Genomic DNA, 16,569 nt, shown 5'->3' with positions numbered 1-16,569 from the left:
GGAGAAAAGGGAGTGAATGAAAACGAGTGATTCTTTTGAGATCGCTTGGTTCTATATCGCTTAATTCATTCACTAATTCAGTATGCATGTACTGAGTGCCAACTTTGCGCCAGGCAACTTGCTAGGCACACCAGTACACGCCAGTGGAAAATACAGATTACATTTTGCTGTCATGAGCAATAGTTTGTTCCCAGGACTGTTACTTGCAGCGGAGCGGGGGCTCCGGACCACCAAGGTCGAGTATGTTTCTTCCTGTAGCGCTCTGGGTTTGGCACACGATGGGGGCGCAAATTCTGCACAGACTCATGGCTTTGGTGCAGCAGAGAGTTAAATACACAGAGCCGGGAAGAGGCAGCGTGACAGCGTTCTCGACCATGAGACCAGGATCTTGCAATGAGCCCAAGTGTACGTCTCTGTGTAGAGCAGAGCACATCTACCCGAAGCGCCTGGCGTCGTGCCAAGCTGCGGGACCCACGCTCTCTGCGCGCTCCAGTCTGCCCAGGAGGTGGCGGGGCGCCGAAGGGCCTAGCGCAGCGTCGGGTTGGCGGGCCGCGGGCCCGGCGCCGCTCCTCCTCGCCGCGGGCGGGGCTGCCCTCGGTACCGCCCCGCGGCCTCAGCTCTTGGAAGCCCAGAGCGCGGGTGGCTAGCGAGCCGAGGCGGCGGGTGGAGCCGGAGCCGCGCGGCGGCGGCCAATCGCGCAGCGGCAGGGGAGGAGCCCCAAAGGGGGAAAAAAGAAAGTGCGGCGGAAAGTAAGAGGCTCATTGCGGGAAGACTGGCCGGATCGGGGTCCCCGGGGCTGGGCTTTGGCCAAGCGCACCGAAAGATTCGGTGCTGAGCGATCCTGCACTCATTCCCGCCGCCTTCACCACGTCCGCTCTTCCTCCCAAGAAAGGTGAGTCTGGTGCGGTGAGGAGGGCTTGTGGGATCACCGACCTACCGAATCTCAGGGTAGACGGACTCTGACAGATCTTCTCCTTCAATCCTGTTTTACAAAAGGGCAAACTGAGGCATAGATCGCGGCAGCGGCTGGGAGAGGTCGCACAGCTAGTTAGTGCTGTGGTCAGGACTCGAACCCACTGTCCCGAGTCCCATCCTTGCTTTGTAAACATTTAAGTAACGCAGTTACGGGAGGGCTGCGCGTCGCTGCACCCTTCTCCCAGCTCTGAGGGATCTAGCCTGGTATACCCCCGCCTTGATTTCTCCGGAGTGCTGCTGTGAACCATGAGGATAGATGGGGGCAGTGTATCCCAGCGTTGCCACTGGGTATCACGTCTCTTCCAGCTTGGACCTGTGACAGCCTGGGTAAAGGCTGCTTACAGCTTCTCTCCCTCTTTCCCGACCTGTTTTCTCAGAAACATGCCCCGCCGAGGGGGGTCTGTCAGACTCCTGGTGGGGTCAGTGGAGAGGTGAGGGACATCCCAGCACCAGTCACCCCGTTTGGTACCCTGCTCTCTTCAGCCACAGGGGAAGCGGGGCCAGTGGTACTGTGGGAAACACGATGCTTCTCATATAGGATTAGCTGACGGCACAGAACCATAGCCAGTCTCACTGCTAAGTCCTGGGCAGGAGGGAGGCAGCTGAGTTGCACAGAAAAATCACAAACATAAAAGCAAACTTCTGCCGTTTCCTTTAAGAGTCAGTCCGCAGCCTGTCTTGCCTCCACCCCCTCGTTGTGAAATCCTGAAACACTGCTCTGCTCCAGGGATCTCAGGTTAGCTACCAGCTGAGGAGGAGTATTTACCTGGCTTTCTCTCCAGCTCTGCCACGTTTTAACTGTGTGAACTTGGGCAAGTTATCCAGTCTTTTTGATAGTCAGTTTTGTTTTTTGTTTTGTGTATGCCTGTGTTTTTGGTCCAGCCATAAAACGGAGATTTTAGTGGTCACAAAGACTCCTTAGGTCACTTGGGAGGATGAAACGGGGTAATTCAGACAGCATGGTTATCACAGTGCCTGACTTGGCACCCGGTCAATTTGACACTGATGGCAGCGATTGTAAATATTGTTACATGTTAACCTTGGAGACAGTGGGTTTTTTAGAGCTGATTTTTCAGATAGAGTGACTTTTTTTTTTTTTTAATCTGGATGTTGTGGTGTTTCCTTCTTTGGAGTTTGAACAGCTCTTTTATAGTGTTTTCTGAATGCCCTCTACATGTGACTTTGATCGTAGATGCTTGACTTGGAATAGAAAATGTTTCTCAGTGATGCCGATTCCCTGCTAGTTTTTAGGTCAAACCTCAGTTCTGTGAAACTTTGATCTGAGGCTGCTTTTATTGGCAAAGAGGGTCTTGAATTTGACGAGAGGTAGAAAGACAAGAGAAGTTACAAGTTCCATCTATGTTGCAGACTATTCTAAGCCTTTTATTCCTGCGGTCTCAGGTCAGACAAGCAGCTTTATACTTTTCAGCTAGTATAGGAAAACAAGAAGATTTACATGCATTTCTTTTGGATTATACAGTGGTGCTCCTAAATTCAGTCTCTCTGGACACAAACATCTAATGTAAACACAAACATCCGCATGTGCCCGCCCTTTCTAGTCATCCTTTATTATTGGCATTATTGGTATTTTAAAATGAAGTAGTGTCCCTTATATACCCCCATCTGGAATGTAACAATTGATTTTATTCTTGACTTCATACAGTTATATACTATTATCTCCTGGCTCTGCTATAAGTCCCTGAACTGAGCATCCAGTATTTAGTTGGCTGCCTGCTTCACGGTCCATTGGATATGGCTGTAGTACTGAAGTATGCAGGGTGGGGGTGTGATACACCTGGAGGAAAGGACAGAGTTTGGTGGTACCCCTTAGGTAGCTCCCACACCAGGAATTTGCAGAGAATGGGAATGCTTGCTTCCGTCAGCCTGTTCCGTGTGCATGCATTGTGATGAGCTGGCCAGGATACATCTGAACACGTGCCTGAGAGAACAGGGACTTGTAGGGAAAAGGAAAATGCTCAAAATAAGGTCAGAACAAGGGGATGGGAGATTGAAAGCTGACTCCTTTTAGTTCTGGTATTTCAAAGAAAGGTTATTCAGTAATACCTTTTCTCCTTATCTAGACTGTTACACACACACACACACACACATATATATATATATGCCTTTACAATTTCTAGTGCATTCCATATGTATTATCTTCATTGCTACTTACAATAGCCTTGAGAGAAGGACATAATGGGTGTAGTAATAGTGGAAGGATAATATGATGATATGATAAAGTATGAAAAAAGCCGGTTTTCCGATCAAATTCAAATTCGGTCTCTAATTCATATGTAGCTGGGTAATACTAAGCAATTCATCTCACTGTTTAAAGTGGAAAAAATGCTTACCCCAAGGATTCATATCAAGAGTAAATTAAGTCAAATAACGTAAAATGAGTGTAGTGAGTAGGTGCTCATTAAATGATATCTCTTCTTAGCTGATCTCAGTTTATTGAGAAGAAAATTGAATGAGAGTCAGAGAAAGGAGAAGTTGTCAAGGGTCAGGTGGTTAGTAAATTTCAGTCTTAGAAATACAGTTCACATCTTTTGACTTATAGTGGAAGGCCTTTCCCATCACTTCCTGTCATCTCTCCAATGACATCATTAGCCATTTACTTCAGTTGTTAGGGTGACCTTACTTATTTGGTGATTTCAGGGTATCCATTTTGTCCTGAAGAGGACAGTTCTTTTCTGAGAGAACTATGCTCTGTAGAGGTTGGTGGGGCAGCTGTCAGGAGAAGAAGTTTCAGAGTGATGAATCTCTAGGGCAGCCTGTCTGCTCACATGTGTTTGATGTAGTACACCTTCAGTTCCTAGGCAGAAGAGTACCATGAAGACATAAAGTGCAGAGTTATGTCACGGCTTTCTTCCTGTTCTGGGTGGTTTCTTCTTTCTGCCATCCTCGTGCTAACAGTCAGGGTCTTAAGATTGAGGAACAAAGGCCATGAGTGACCACTGCATTTTTCTCTTCTTTTGTCCAATTCCAAGGATGGAAAGGGTGGGATATAGTGAACAGTGTGCAGAGGCAGCATTTATAGGAAAGACCACTGCCGGCTGGCGATGCTGATCACTGGTCTGGGGTTTCAGTCTTCCCGGTGGAAACTGATGGCTGCAGGCTTATGTAGGAAAATGAACAGATCTGTTTCTGGCCCAGACAGTGGGGCCATTTATCTGTTGAGACCCCCACAGGCCTTCAGGTTTCTTTGCTTTACAGCAAGCAGACCAGCTGGCAAATACATTTAGGGGAGAAACACTGTGCTTCTTGCTTTTGGCATCTGGAGGCATATGTTTGCTTTTGCCAAAAGGTAGGCGGTCAGCGTCATCTTACCTGGCACGGTTAGAAAAGCAGAAAGGAGCTGGAGAAAATCAGAGGAAGAGGCAGAAGAAAAAGCTGAAGGTTATCTCTGACATACACACAGTTTCATTTGTTGCTCAACTTTGTCAGGCTTTTGCTGGTGACACAGATGTAGGATCTGGTGAGTCACAATTGCCTTGCCTGTGAAATATTAAAGAGAGCCACCTACTGTGCTCTCTACCCATCTTGGAAATTGTTCTGTGGGAGAAATAGAAACCCCAAAGAACAGGAAGGTTACAGAACATTTAGTATCTGGTATTTGGGGGGATTAAATCAGGTTAGCTACTCATTTCCTATTTTTCTATTGAAAGTGAGCATTCATGGCTTACATTGGCAAGGTTGTTAGGGGACCTCCTTCTGGTCTGACCATGTTCTGACTAGCTCTAGCAGCTGTGGCAGTGTGGAGTCTTAGCGTCTGGAAGGTTCCTGAGGTGAGATATTATGCTCAGCACCTCATTCATGAGAGGTATTTACTATACATTAATTCTTTCTTCTGCCATCAGTTCTTTTAATTTATTAATTTGTTCAGTTGTGAAAATCAAAATTTACTGATTTTTGATTAAATCATTCAGTGATCTGTTTTTAGTGATCCCCAAGAGGGTCGGATACGACTGAGCGACTTCACTTTCTCTTTTCACTTTCATGCATTGGAGAAGGAAGTGGCAACCCATTCCAGTGTTCTTGCCTGGAGAATCCCAGGGACGGGGTAGCCTGGTGGGCTGCCATCTATGGGGTCGCACAGAGTAGGACACGACTGAAATGACTTAGCAGCAGCAGCATATGGCTTGTACTAAGTGGTTTAGCAGCATCATATCATTCAGTCCTTATAGTCATCCTGTGTACTTTTGAGGCAACTGAGACTCAGAGAGGTTACATAGCTTTGTGTCATGTAGCACAAAGCAGGCACCACTGCTGAGACGCTTGTTTGCCTTTCACTTTAGAGCTAGGAAAGACCTGAAATTCTGCAGCCTCTGAACTAGAACTGAGGACCTGAATTGAGACCCATGACCCACCCCTCCCCATTCCATCTTCTGATCCTGCTATTATCTTGCCTGTGCTGGGGGAAGCTGCATTACCTTTAGGCCTAAAGTGTGAAAGAGCTGGTCTAGTGAATCTTTAAGGCTCTCCTGCTGCAATGCATTGTTATTTTTCTCTAAGATTCCTTTCAACTCTGAAATTCTATCACCACATCTCTTTGTAAAATTCAAGGCTAAAGATTGAAAGGGAAATGAAGAGAAAATGCCCTGATTGCCAAGAAACCTATTTTCTGGTTAAACAGAGGAGGGCAAAGGAAATCAGCATTCATCGGTGCATGTACTTCTGTCATTTCATTTAAGCATAAAATAACTCTCAGATCTATATTATTGTCTGGCTTTTACAGATGAAAGAACTGAAGCTCTGAGAAACTTAGAGAATTGCCCACAGTTATCCAATTAGTGAGGATTAGAACCTGTGTGCCTGAGCACACAGCTCTTCGGTCAACTCTCCAGTGTTTATTAGACACTATACCATAAGACCTGAGGACTCACATAGCTAGATTTATCAATGTCTCCTCCTGTATGCTCACACCACACCACCTTAAACTACTATCTCCTTTCTCCTACTTTTCTTTCCAAACCTGCTACTCAAATTTTTCTTGATTTTTCCAAGTTTTGGAGATCCTTTAAAATGCTTGTAACATTCTTTCTGTCTTTATGATAATTATGTTTTTAAAAAAATTTCTTTTTATTACTGTTCGCCAGTAATTTGTCCCTTAGTATTCTTCTACAAGTCCCTGATGAATACCTAAACAACTGAGGGCATGTTACCCTGCCCATTCCTAGTGCGGGGTCCTATACTCAAAATGTGCAGAGTTTAAGGAATGATGGGTTCATGCTATGCCAAGTACTGTAGCATGGGCTTTCTAGTTTTCTCATACTTTATCACATGTGTTCAGTCACTCAGTCATGTCCGACTCTTTGAGACCCCATGGACTGTAGCCTGCCAGGGTCCTCTGTCCATGGCATTTCCCAGGCAAGAAAGCTGGAGTGGGTTGCCATTTCCTCCTCCAGGGGTTCTGCCCAACCCAGGGATTGAACCTGCGTCTCCCCCGTCTCCTGCATTGCAGGCAGATTCGTTACTGCTGAGCCACACCAGGGAAGGGGAAGCCCATACTTTATCATATCATTCATTATTGCAAAGCCTGTCTCTACAAACTAATAAAGTAACTTTATTATTTTTTTTTTAAAATTTTGTAGTCACAAAATCACACAAAGGATGAGGAGTCACAAATTTTAATAAGGTTGAATATCACTGGCTAAATCATGGAAAAAGACATTTTTATCCCAATAATACAAGGCATTTTGCTGCAAACACAGTGAACGATGACACTGAAGTTCATGCTTACATATATTGACAGCAAGACCAGTGTCAGGTGACATAAATGAATTACTTGCGAGAAAGTAGGAAGTTTCCAGGGAAGTGGGCAGCTGCAGTGAACTTTGATCTTGATTTCCAAGAGCAGTGAAAAAGTCCAGCTCTTACTTGATATAATTGGATGACCTTTTTTGACTAGTTTATATGTAGGAGATGCCTGCGGTTTTTTCCTGTCCAGCATATAAGCCCTTATGATTACACAGGCTGCTTCTTTTCCCAATCAATGCTAAAAGCAACAGAAAAGAGAACCAGTCATTTTATAAACTCTGATAGCTGAAAATGTTCTTTTCATAGATAACACAGTCCCTTCTTTAAGCCAGTTATGGTCAGATGCTATGGTGACCTAAAATTATGGTTGTGCAAGATTGTGGGTTTTACCATCAGACCATCTTCCCTGGGTTTGACCTTGAACAACTTATGTGGTCTGTCTCTACTTTATTCTTATCACCTGTGAAAGGGATAATAAACACATTTCATCTGGCTTTTGGTTGCTGTTAGTCAGATGCCAAAACATTTGTTAAGATCATGGTATGTAGGAATTTTAACCTTTATTAGAATTAACAACTGCAATGATATTCACATGCATGCCCAAATTTATACTGTATTAGAAACTAGAAGGCCTAGGTTGAAATTAACAGTTGTGGGCCCTCAAAATGCTTGTTATTATATACAATGAAGACAAATTTTTTTTTTCTTTCTTACAATAATCTGATGTAACCAAAGTAAATGTTTTCAGCATTATTTAACATCCTGAGTTTGAGAGGCTGAATATTTGCAGAGGTCACACAGCCAGTGAATAGTGGAGCTGGGACTTGGACTCTAGCTTTCTAACTCCAAGGTTGTGTTTTTTCCCCCTTGATCATTCAGTCCACCAACCCTGGTACTGGTCAGTGGCTTTTCCTTCTCTGAGAGTCCTTTTTCTCACCTCTAGAATGAGGAAGTTGGATGAGGTGCTCTCCAAGGCATGGTGTGCTATGAGTCTGTGCCTGTAGAGTGTTGACTTAGAGGCACCATGGGAAGCTAAGAGTAGAACCGTACTCTTAGTTCCATGGAGGCGTCCACACATATGTCATGGCACGAGGAATGTCATAAAATCCAGATACCTGGCAGCCTTCTTGACCTCAATGAGAATCACAAGTGAGCACAGGACTAGGAGGCAGATCCCTAAAGATGCCTTCTGTGTCCTTACGGATGCGGCTTTGCCACATTCTCACAACCTGCAACTGTTTTCCCCTCTGGATCCAGGTTTTGGGGTGGAAGGAGTAAACAGACACTTGGATTAGGCATATTGACATTTATTGTTTGGTAAATGAAAAGAGACTTTATATATATATATAATATACATAAAGGAAGGAAGCTCTTCCTAAAGGAAGCTCTGTAGCGCCATTAATCACCATAGCAGTATGTGTTAGTTGCTCAGTTGTGTCTGACTCTTGGTGACCCCATGAACTAGCCTGCCAGACTCCTCCGTCCATGGGATTTTCCAGACAAAAATACTGGAGTGTGTAGCCATTCCCTTCTACAGAGGATCTTCCTGACCTAGGGATCAAACCCTGGTCTCCCGCATTGCAGGCAGATTCTTTACCATCTGAACCACAGGGAAGTCCCTATTAACCACCATAATCTTCTACAAAGAAATAAAGGAATAAAATATGTAGCTTGAATTTGGATTGTCGTATTATGAGTGCATATTTTCTGCTTTCTTCTTTTGAGCTAATTTAGTGCCCATTGAAGAACCTTGGCTGTCACTGAAATAGATATGGGATTTCATTCAGCTTATAGAAATGATGGACACTTGTGAGTGTAATACATACTAAAGAGCACTTTTCTGGAAGATTATACTTCCATTTTCCAATTTCAGTGTAAGACAATGATAGGATTGGGCTCTGAATGGATAAAGTGAGTAATGAAAAGCTGGCTGGCTTTGAAGTCAGAGTTGGATTTGAATCCTACATACTGATTGTTTAGCCTGCCCAGACTTAGTTTTGTCATCTGTGAAGTGGTAAAAAAGTCCGTTCTAGCCATCTCCTGGTTAGACAGACGTCTATATTTATATCTACCCTTATATACATATATATTTGCTTATAGGGGTTAAAGTAAGATTAAATATATTAAGTCCATGGCTCTTAATATCTGGCTCCTAAAAGGCCTTCTTTATCTACTCCTCCCTCTTAACTCAGCACTACTGTTACTCCAAAACCTTTCCCCCATCTTTTTTAAAAGTCTGTATTGAATTTGCTGCAATATTGTTTGTGTTCTGTGTTTTGATTTTTTGGCCGGGAGACATGTGAGATTTTTAGCTCCCATACCAGGGATCAAAGCTGCACACCCTGGGTTGGAAAGTGAAGTCTTAATCAATGGATCACAAGGGAAGTCCCAGCCTCTCCCCTTTGATGAAACTCAGATAAAACCATGCTGAAGCTGAAGCTCCAATACTTTGGCCACGTGATGCGAAGAGCTCACTTATTGGAAAAGACCCTGATGCTGGGGAAGATTGAAGCTAGGAGGAGAAGGGGACAACAGAGGACGAGATGGTTGGATGGCATTACTGACTCAACGGACATGAGTTTGAGCGAACTCCGGGAGACAGTGAAGGACAGGAAAGCCTGGCGTGCTGCAATCCATGGGATCACAAAGAGTTGGACACAACTGAGCAACTGAACAACAACAACAACAACGGATAAATAAAACCAGATAAAAAGTGGGAATATACCAAGTAGGCACTTCAGCCGGTCTGAGAAAATCTTTCCCAGTTTGGCCATCACTGGAGATAAATGCCTGGTAAACGCCAGGAAATAAATATGATAATTTACTTTAAAACATTTAGAAAGTTTTCAGATGGTTGAGGAATTAACCCAGTGATAAATTGTGGAGCATGGACCATCTACATCGGAATCATCTGGATAGTTTGTTAAAGTAGCAGGTACCTAGGGCCTCTGTACTGAAGTCTGGGGATTGCTAGATTAAAATTTTCTATACTGAGAAGCAGTGTATTCTAAGAGTCTACAGTCATTTTACATAGGTTCAAATTCTGGCTCCATCTGTGTAATACAGGACAAGTTATATAACTTCTCCATGTAAAATGAGATAAACAAAGTAGATTACTCATTGGGTTGTTATGAAAACTAAATAAGTTGATATCTAAAAAGTACCCATAAGACAGACCAGCATAAGTAACCACCTTTTATTTTTCTCAGTGTATAAGCCAGTCTTTAAAATACCTTGCAAGGCCTCCTATGATTTCCATTCTGTTTCCTCTCTGACTCAGGGTCCCAGATAACTACATGGCTAGCTCCTTCATCTCCTTGAAGCCTTTGCTCAGTGTCTGGTCAGTGAAGGAAATTTTGACTGTTTTATTTTTTAAATATTTATCTTATTTATTTATTTGGCTGCTCTGGGCCTCAGTTGCAGCACTCGAACTCATAGTTGTGTTGTGTGGGATCTAGTTCCCTGATCAGGGATTGAACCCAGGCCCCATGTATTGGGAGTCCTAGCCACTAGACTGTTAGGGAAGTTCATTGACTGCTTTTATATCATTATAAAATTGCCCCTCATCCTGCTTCCTGTCCACACTCCTGGCATTCCTTACTTACCCTGCTCAACTTTTTCTTTAGTCCATAATAGTTATCACCTTGTTGGCTTCCACATGCTATTTAATATATTGTCTATTGTTTAGTGATTAGTTTACTTCCACTGGAGTAAAATCCACAAGGGCAGGGACCTTTATTTTTCTCACTGCTGTATCCTGGGTACCTAGCAAATAGCATCTGCCTAAATGAGGGAAATAGCATCATGAGTAAATGATGAATGAATAAATGTAAAGATGTTAGTATTATTTATCCACATAGAGTAAAAAGAAATGGATGGAAATGGATAAGTAAATGAATTACAAACTCAGGTTCAATCTCCAAGGACACTTGGAGAAGGAAATGGCAACCCACTCCAGTATTCTTGCCTGAAAAGCCCCTTGGACAGAGAAGTCTAGCAGATAACAGTCCGTGTGGTCATAAAGAGTCGGCTATGACTGAGTGACTGAACAACAACCAAACGAATATAAAATAATGAAATAACCAGTTCATTATATATACATACACTTATACACATACATACATGCCTATGTATGTATACATGTATATTAGGATATTGACTATATATTTAGAATATTGAAATTAAATTTATATGTGTGCAAAATATATGCATATATATAAGTGTGTATATACATACATTTATAAATTATCCAAAATTGCCTTGGAAAGTAGATGTGATTGAGGTGATTCCTTGATGTTAGCGTTACTATGAATAGTTTGAGAAAGATACCAAAGGAAATATATATATGTATATATGTGTATATATATATGTATACACATAAACAGATGACAAATAAGTAAACAGAAAAAATACAAATAATTTCAGGATAAGAAATAAGGGGAAAGAGGGGCTGAAATGAAAATAATGACAACAACAACAATGCTGGAGGCTTTTGGGGAGGGGCAGTTTTAAGTAGAATAGTCAGGGGTAACATCTCTGAGAAAGTGATGTTTGAGCTAGAAAAAAGACTGAGAAGGAGCCAGGATCATTCTGGTCATGGCTGAAGTGGCAGGGGTCTGGTGAGAGGTAAAGAAGGCCTGGGGAATGAGGTCCTAAGATAAGCAGGGACTAGATCAGAGTGGCCTTCGAAGCTGAGGTAAGGGGTTTGGATTGTATGCCAAGTGCAGCAGGAAGTTACTGAAAGGGCTAAGGTAGAATGATGACCAGGTTTGACGTATTTAAAACCTCAAACAGAGAGTGAAGGAAAATGGAAGAATTTATTTCTAAGGTGGAGAAACAAATTGTTCTGATCTCATGTAGGTTCCTAGAACAAACGAGGATACAATTTAGTTTCATTGATGAGTCATTCATAGCCTTTCTTTCCCATTGTAATGTCCAGCAAAACAACAAAAGAAGCAGGTTAAATAGGCAAAACCAGTTTCCTTTTCTTTTTCTCAAATGGTATCATTATTTTTTCCAAATACACTAAGTAATCAATGGATATGTATGCACTGTTGCTCAATTCAATTCAGCTGGAAATTTTACAGTTCTTGTGTAGGTGTTTTATGTAATCAATCCCCCAAGACATTGGACCTAGAGCTCTTTCTTTATGAGATTTTTAGGTACCATTTTCTGAAATCTGCTCTCCTAAAGGGTGAGCATGTAAAAGGCAAATTTAATTCTACCTGAGCTCAATTTCTTCTTGCTGGTCTAAAAGTCTAAATGGCACCTAACTCTTCTCTCAAAAAGTAGAACTTCTCCATGAAGTCTTTACTGACACGTGCGTAGGTAGGCTCATACATGCCTCCTGATAATGTAAACTTTACAAGTATTAACTTATCAAAGCCTCAGAGTAAGTTTAAGAGGTAGGTGCTGTTATAATCACCATTTTACAGAAGAGAAAACTGAGGCCAAGGTCACAGAGTTAGTCGACTGTAGAGTCAAGTTTGAGCTTGGCCGAGCTTAACCATTGTTCCATATTGCTTGCCCTTGATTGTAAGAAGTGACCCTCAATAGTTTATTTATCTCTGTGTGTTCCATTTCACAGTGTTTCCTATGAAGGAATAGTTCAATAAATGTATTGAATCAGTGAACAAATGTGTGACCTTTTAAACTGTATTATTTTATTAGCATAGAGTAATAAACATGTGGGTTTTAGACTGCAACAACTGGGCAGGGTAATGTGCTTAATCTCTCTGAGATATGGTAAAATTACTTCACATCTCTAACCCTGTTTCTGTGCTATTGGCATAAGGATGTAGAACTTTTTTAGAATTAAATACTTTTATAAAGTGCTTAGCAGAGTATCTGCAACATAATTAGTACTTATTTCACTTAAGCTTCTTTTATTATTTTTTGAACTAAAACAACCTCTCCAAACATGCTTACACATACCATTTAGTTTTTCAGTTACACTAGTTTTATTAACGTCCTTTAAAAATCAAAGCCCCAAATCCAATCATATAATCAGTGTATAATTTTCTTCCAGGACCCATTCTGGTACCTTGCCCTCAGCAGGACACATCAGTAGGTAGAAGGGCCAGTCCTGGGGAACAAGATGGAGTAAAGGTTCTGTAGATCTCCCTTGATTCTATCCTCCAAGCATCCCCTCAGGCAGCATTTCTAATCCTGCCCATCTCCAGCCAAACCTGGCTTGATGTAAAATTATTTTATCTTCCAGTGATGGCCCCAGAGCATTCTGGGTGACTAAGGAAAAACAGCCAAAGACTCAGATTTTTGCCCCAGATAACACTTAATGAGGCTAATTTATACAACTTACCAGGCGTTTAGGACCTCTTGCTAATCATTATCACTAATATTGATCCAATACTTCTTGTGTGCCAGGAGCTGTGCTGAGTGCTTTATTTCTATGATCTCATTCAATCCTTTCTCAAACGCATGTGAGTTTTAAATTTTAATTGTGAACTACCGGAAAAAATCTTAAAGTGCCACAGTTGCCTCCTTGTGTGTATTGGGAGCTGTGATGATAAAAAACAAATATTTCTTACTAATGTTTTTTTGCCACATTTTTCTTCCAAGGCAAACTGAGCAGGGTTGTAACACCTTTAGAGTCTCCTGGGACCTTCCCTGCAGTGAAGAGGTGTTTGGCAGAGAAATGAGGCAACGGTTGTGAGGGAAGGCGAGAAGCTTCATTCTAGTTGACAGTTTATTTCTCCCTGGAAGAAGCTGGCAACAATGAACTCCGTCCTATTTTGTTGGCTGCCTTTACTTGCTTCTTGGTAGGAAACCAATGTGGTGCTGATTTATAATGACTTCCTTTTCTGCTTTCTTGATGAGATATTTTAAAGGGTGTGATTTTTTATGGTCACACTTCTCCCAAATCTGATGATTTCCTTGGAGCAAAGGTACACAAACACTAGAGAAGAGCACCTGAATCACGGTTGACACTCATTACACATTTGTTGAATAAATGCATGGCAAAGTCAAAACAAAAAGTCCCTTTTTTTTCTGAGAATGGGTGCCACTAAGGGATTTTTAAATGATGAAATCTCAATAGCTTTTACATTTTTTGTTTTTGTTTTAAAAGTAATTTCAAAAGAAGATTATTCTAAAATATGTAACACTTAATACTGGTGATTCAGGACAGTTTATTGGATGGACTGTAATTCCTTCAGAATTTATTGAGGTGAGATCATTTACTTGTATACTAAATGGCCTCAAACTGGTATCCTTTAAATTTGTGTAATCTGATTTTCATACATTTTCTCTTTCATTGTCTGCTATTATTTCTTGCTTTTAACATGTTTTACTCTACCAGTTATCTTGCTATGCTCTGTACATTAGCTTTTCCTGTTTTTCTATAGGTTAAGGAGCCAACTAATGAGTTTTACTAGAACCATGTATAAGATAAGAATAAATAGTGTTGGATTCAGACTGGAGAGGCTCTTCTTTAAGGGAAAAGAATGGAAAGGTAAGGTAGCTTAGAAATAATCTCCATATAAGTGAGAGAATGCCATACACAGTAGCATTAGTTCTTCCTTGCCCATGTTATTAAAAAGGGATTGGTGGTATGGAGAATTCATTTACTCCTTTGAATACCAAGCAGTTTTTGAGATCCTTCTGTAGTTAAAACCCTGATGAAATTTGGAGATTCAATTGCAACTACATAAGCACAACTCCAGAAGAAGAATTTATAGATCATTATGAAAGAAAGATGCACCAGAGGTTGTATTGATAATATAACTTGTATAATAGTTTAGCCTAAGAGTCTATAATGTAACTTTTAAAATATATGTGGCAAAATATTTTGATGTTTTGAAGGAAGAAGCAGCTGTGTCACTCAGAAAGGGGTTTATGAGAAGTGGTATTTGAAGTGAATCTTGAAGTGATGGACAGGCAGGTTTTGGACACAGAGAGATTGGTGAGGAGGAATGATGAATGATGTATGCATTAGGGACTGACCAGGGAAGCAGAAATGATATGGATGAATGGTATGGAATGTGGATTTGTCATAAGGATTAGTGGGAGAAGCAGGGCAAAGAAAGGCCCCAAAGAAGATGGTTGGGGGGTCACTAGGAATGCTGAGAAGGAACCAGTAAAGAAATCCGTTGCCTCTGCCTGGGATAGGCAGGCAGTCAGGAAGAAAGGCTGTGAAATGGAAAAAAGCCACCTGGAGCCCGCGGGAAAAACTACACCTCACCCCTTAACTATCTTGCTGCGTATCTAACTGTATCGTGTGAGGGTCCTGCAAACGGACCTGACACTCTTCTCCACGGAGCTTCATAAATACCTGGCCTTGGGCAGGAAGAAATTGAAGGAGGGATCTGGCAGGAGCTGAGGGAGCAGTGGACCTATCTGCAGCGCCCACCTAGGAGGTGAGCCACCAGATCAGCAGTAATGTGCGTTGGATGCAGTAGTACCCAGGTACCTAGACAGATCCTCCCAAAGCAACTTCTGCTGCTTCATTTCTCTCCTGCAAATCCCACGCACATTTCCTTTTGGCTGCAAAGAGTCAGACACGACTGAGCGACTGAACTGAACTGAACTGAACTCACAACCATACAGAGAAGATGATTTTGGAAAACTTAATTCCAGTTGAACTAACCTTATGAAATTAAAAACCACAAATGATACTACAGATAAAGGAAACATGATGAAAACAGAAAGCAGAGGAAGGAATCGGGTGCCTTACTGGTCGAGCCCAGTTTGACCAGGAGGTGGGTACATGCCCATTGGGGTCACTGGAGATTGGACTTAAAAAAGGTGAGTAGAGGCTATGTTTTGAGGACTTTACATACTCAGTTGAGGAATGTGTGTTTAATCCTATGAGGCAGGGGGAAGCACTGAATATTATTGAGCAAGAGAGGAAAATAATCAGACCTGTGTTTTAGATTGGTCTGGCAATTAGTGTCAAAGCATTGGACCTAAGAAAGGGAATAGGTGGGGCAATGAATGATCATTCTATTATAATAATCCAAGCAAGAAAATTTACATTTCCAGAGCTCTCTTCTGTTCTCACCGAAGGAGGTGACTCAGAGTCATCATAAGAGGTTGCTCAGGACCATCCTGAGAATAAAAAGTCTTTGTGTACATTGCAAGCCAAGCTGGTTTGATCTATGGCTAATATTGTCAACTATAATGTCCTTGTGGCATACAAGATAACTGTCCTTTAAAACTCCCTAATGCTTCTGCTGTGGTGTGTGAAGAACAAGAGAACGTGTGTATGTAGTTGGAAATGAAATGAGCTTATGCAACCGCATCAGTATCATTTTGAGAGGAAGATGCTATGATATATTTATTTTCACTTAGTAAAATAATGCTTTTCGGTTTTACTGAGTGGTAATAGGAGTGTTCCCATATGTCGGTCCAGTGCCTAACAATTTGCAAACCACTTACATGTCCATTATCTCATTTGATTTGACAACAACTCTGCAAGGTCAATTTGGTCTAAATTAGTGTAAGTGAGAAAACCGAAGCTCAGAGGTGGCGATGACCATCATCGAGTGACCTCTTAGCCCTTAATGATTCAAGAACACTCACTGCAGTTCCATAGATTCAATGGACACCTTTCTGTCGCTCATCCTTTCATTGCACTCTGTGCACCACTGCCTGCTAATCTTCTTGGGACACATCTCTGGTTTGACTCCGTTTCTGTTCTAAATCTGTCCATAGGTTTTGCACTGCATTGCCTTCAAGGTCTGTTTCCATCTGGAAAGCAGTCTCCTTGTAACCCAGGTGTTACAGTTCCAGCTGTTTGACACCTCACCCTCCTGCAGGATTTTTACTGTCTTCCCCTCAAAGCACAGAACACCAAACATAGGGCAAAGAGGAAAG

General features: G+C 41.9%; 1 protein-coding gene across 1 annotated transcript in view; it reads left to right on the top strand.

Moving 5' to 3' along the window:
- The first annotated feature begins 783 nt into the window (after positions 1–783).
- The window catches only part of IL1RAP (interleukin 1 receptor accessory protein), a 160,043-nt gene continuing 144,257 nt past the window's right edge, over positions 784–16,569 (top strand). Inside the window, exon 1 of the mRNA XM_068971468.1 lies at positions 784–892. The gene's annotated coding sequence lies outside the window, so the exon portion shown is untranslated. The remainder of the gene's footprint in view (positions 893–16,569) is intronic.

This window comes from Capricornis sumatraensis, chromosome 1, assembly GCF_032405125.1.
Source record: "Capricornis sumatraensis isolate serow.1 chromosome 1, serow.2, whole genome shotgun sequence".
Taxonomy (NCBI): domain Eukaryota; kingdom Metazoa; phylum Chordata; class Mammalia; order Artiodactyla; family Bovidae; genus Capricornis; species Capricornis sumatraensis.
This window is presented reverse-complemented; position numbering and strand designations above follow the sequence as displayed.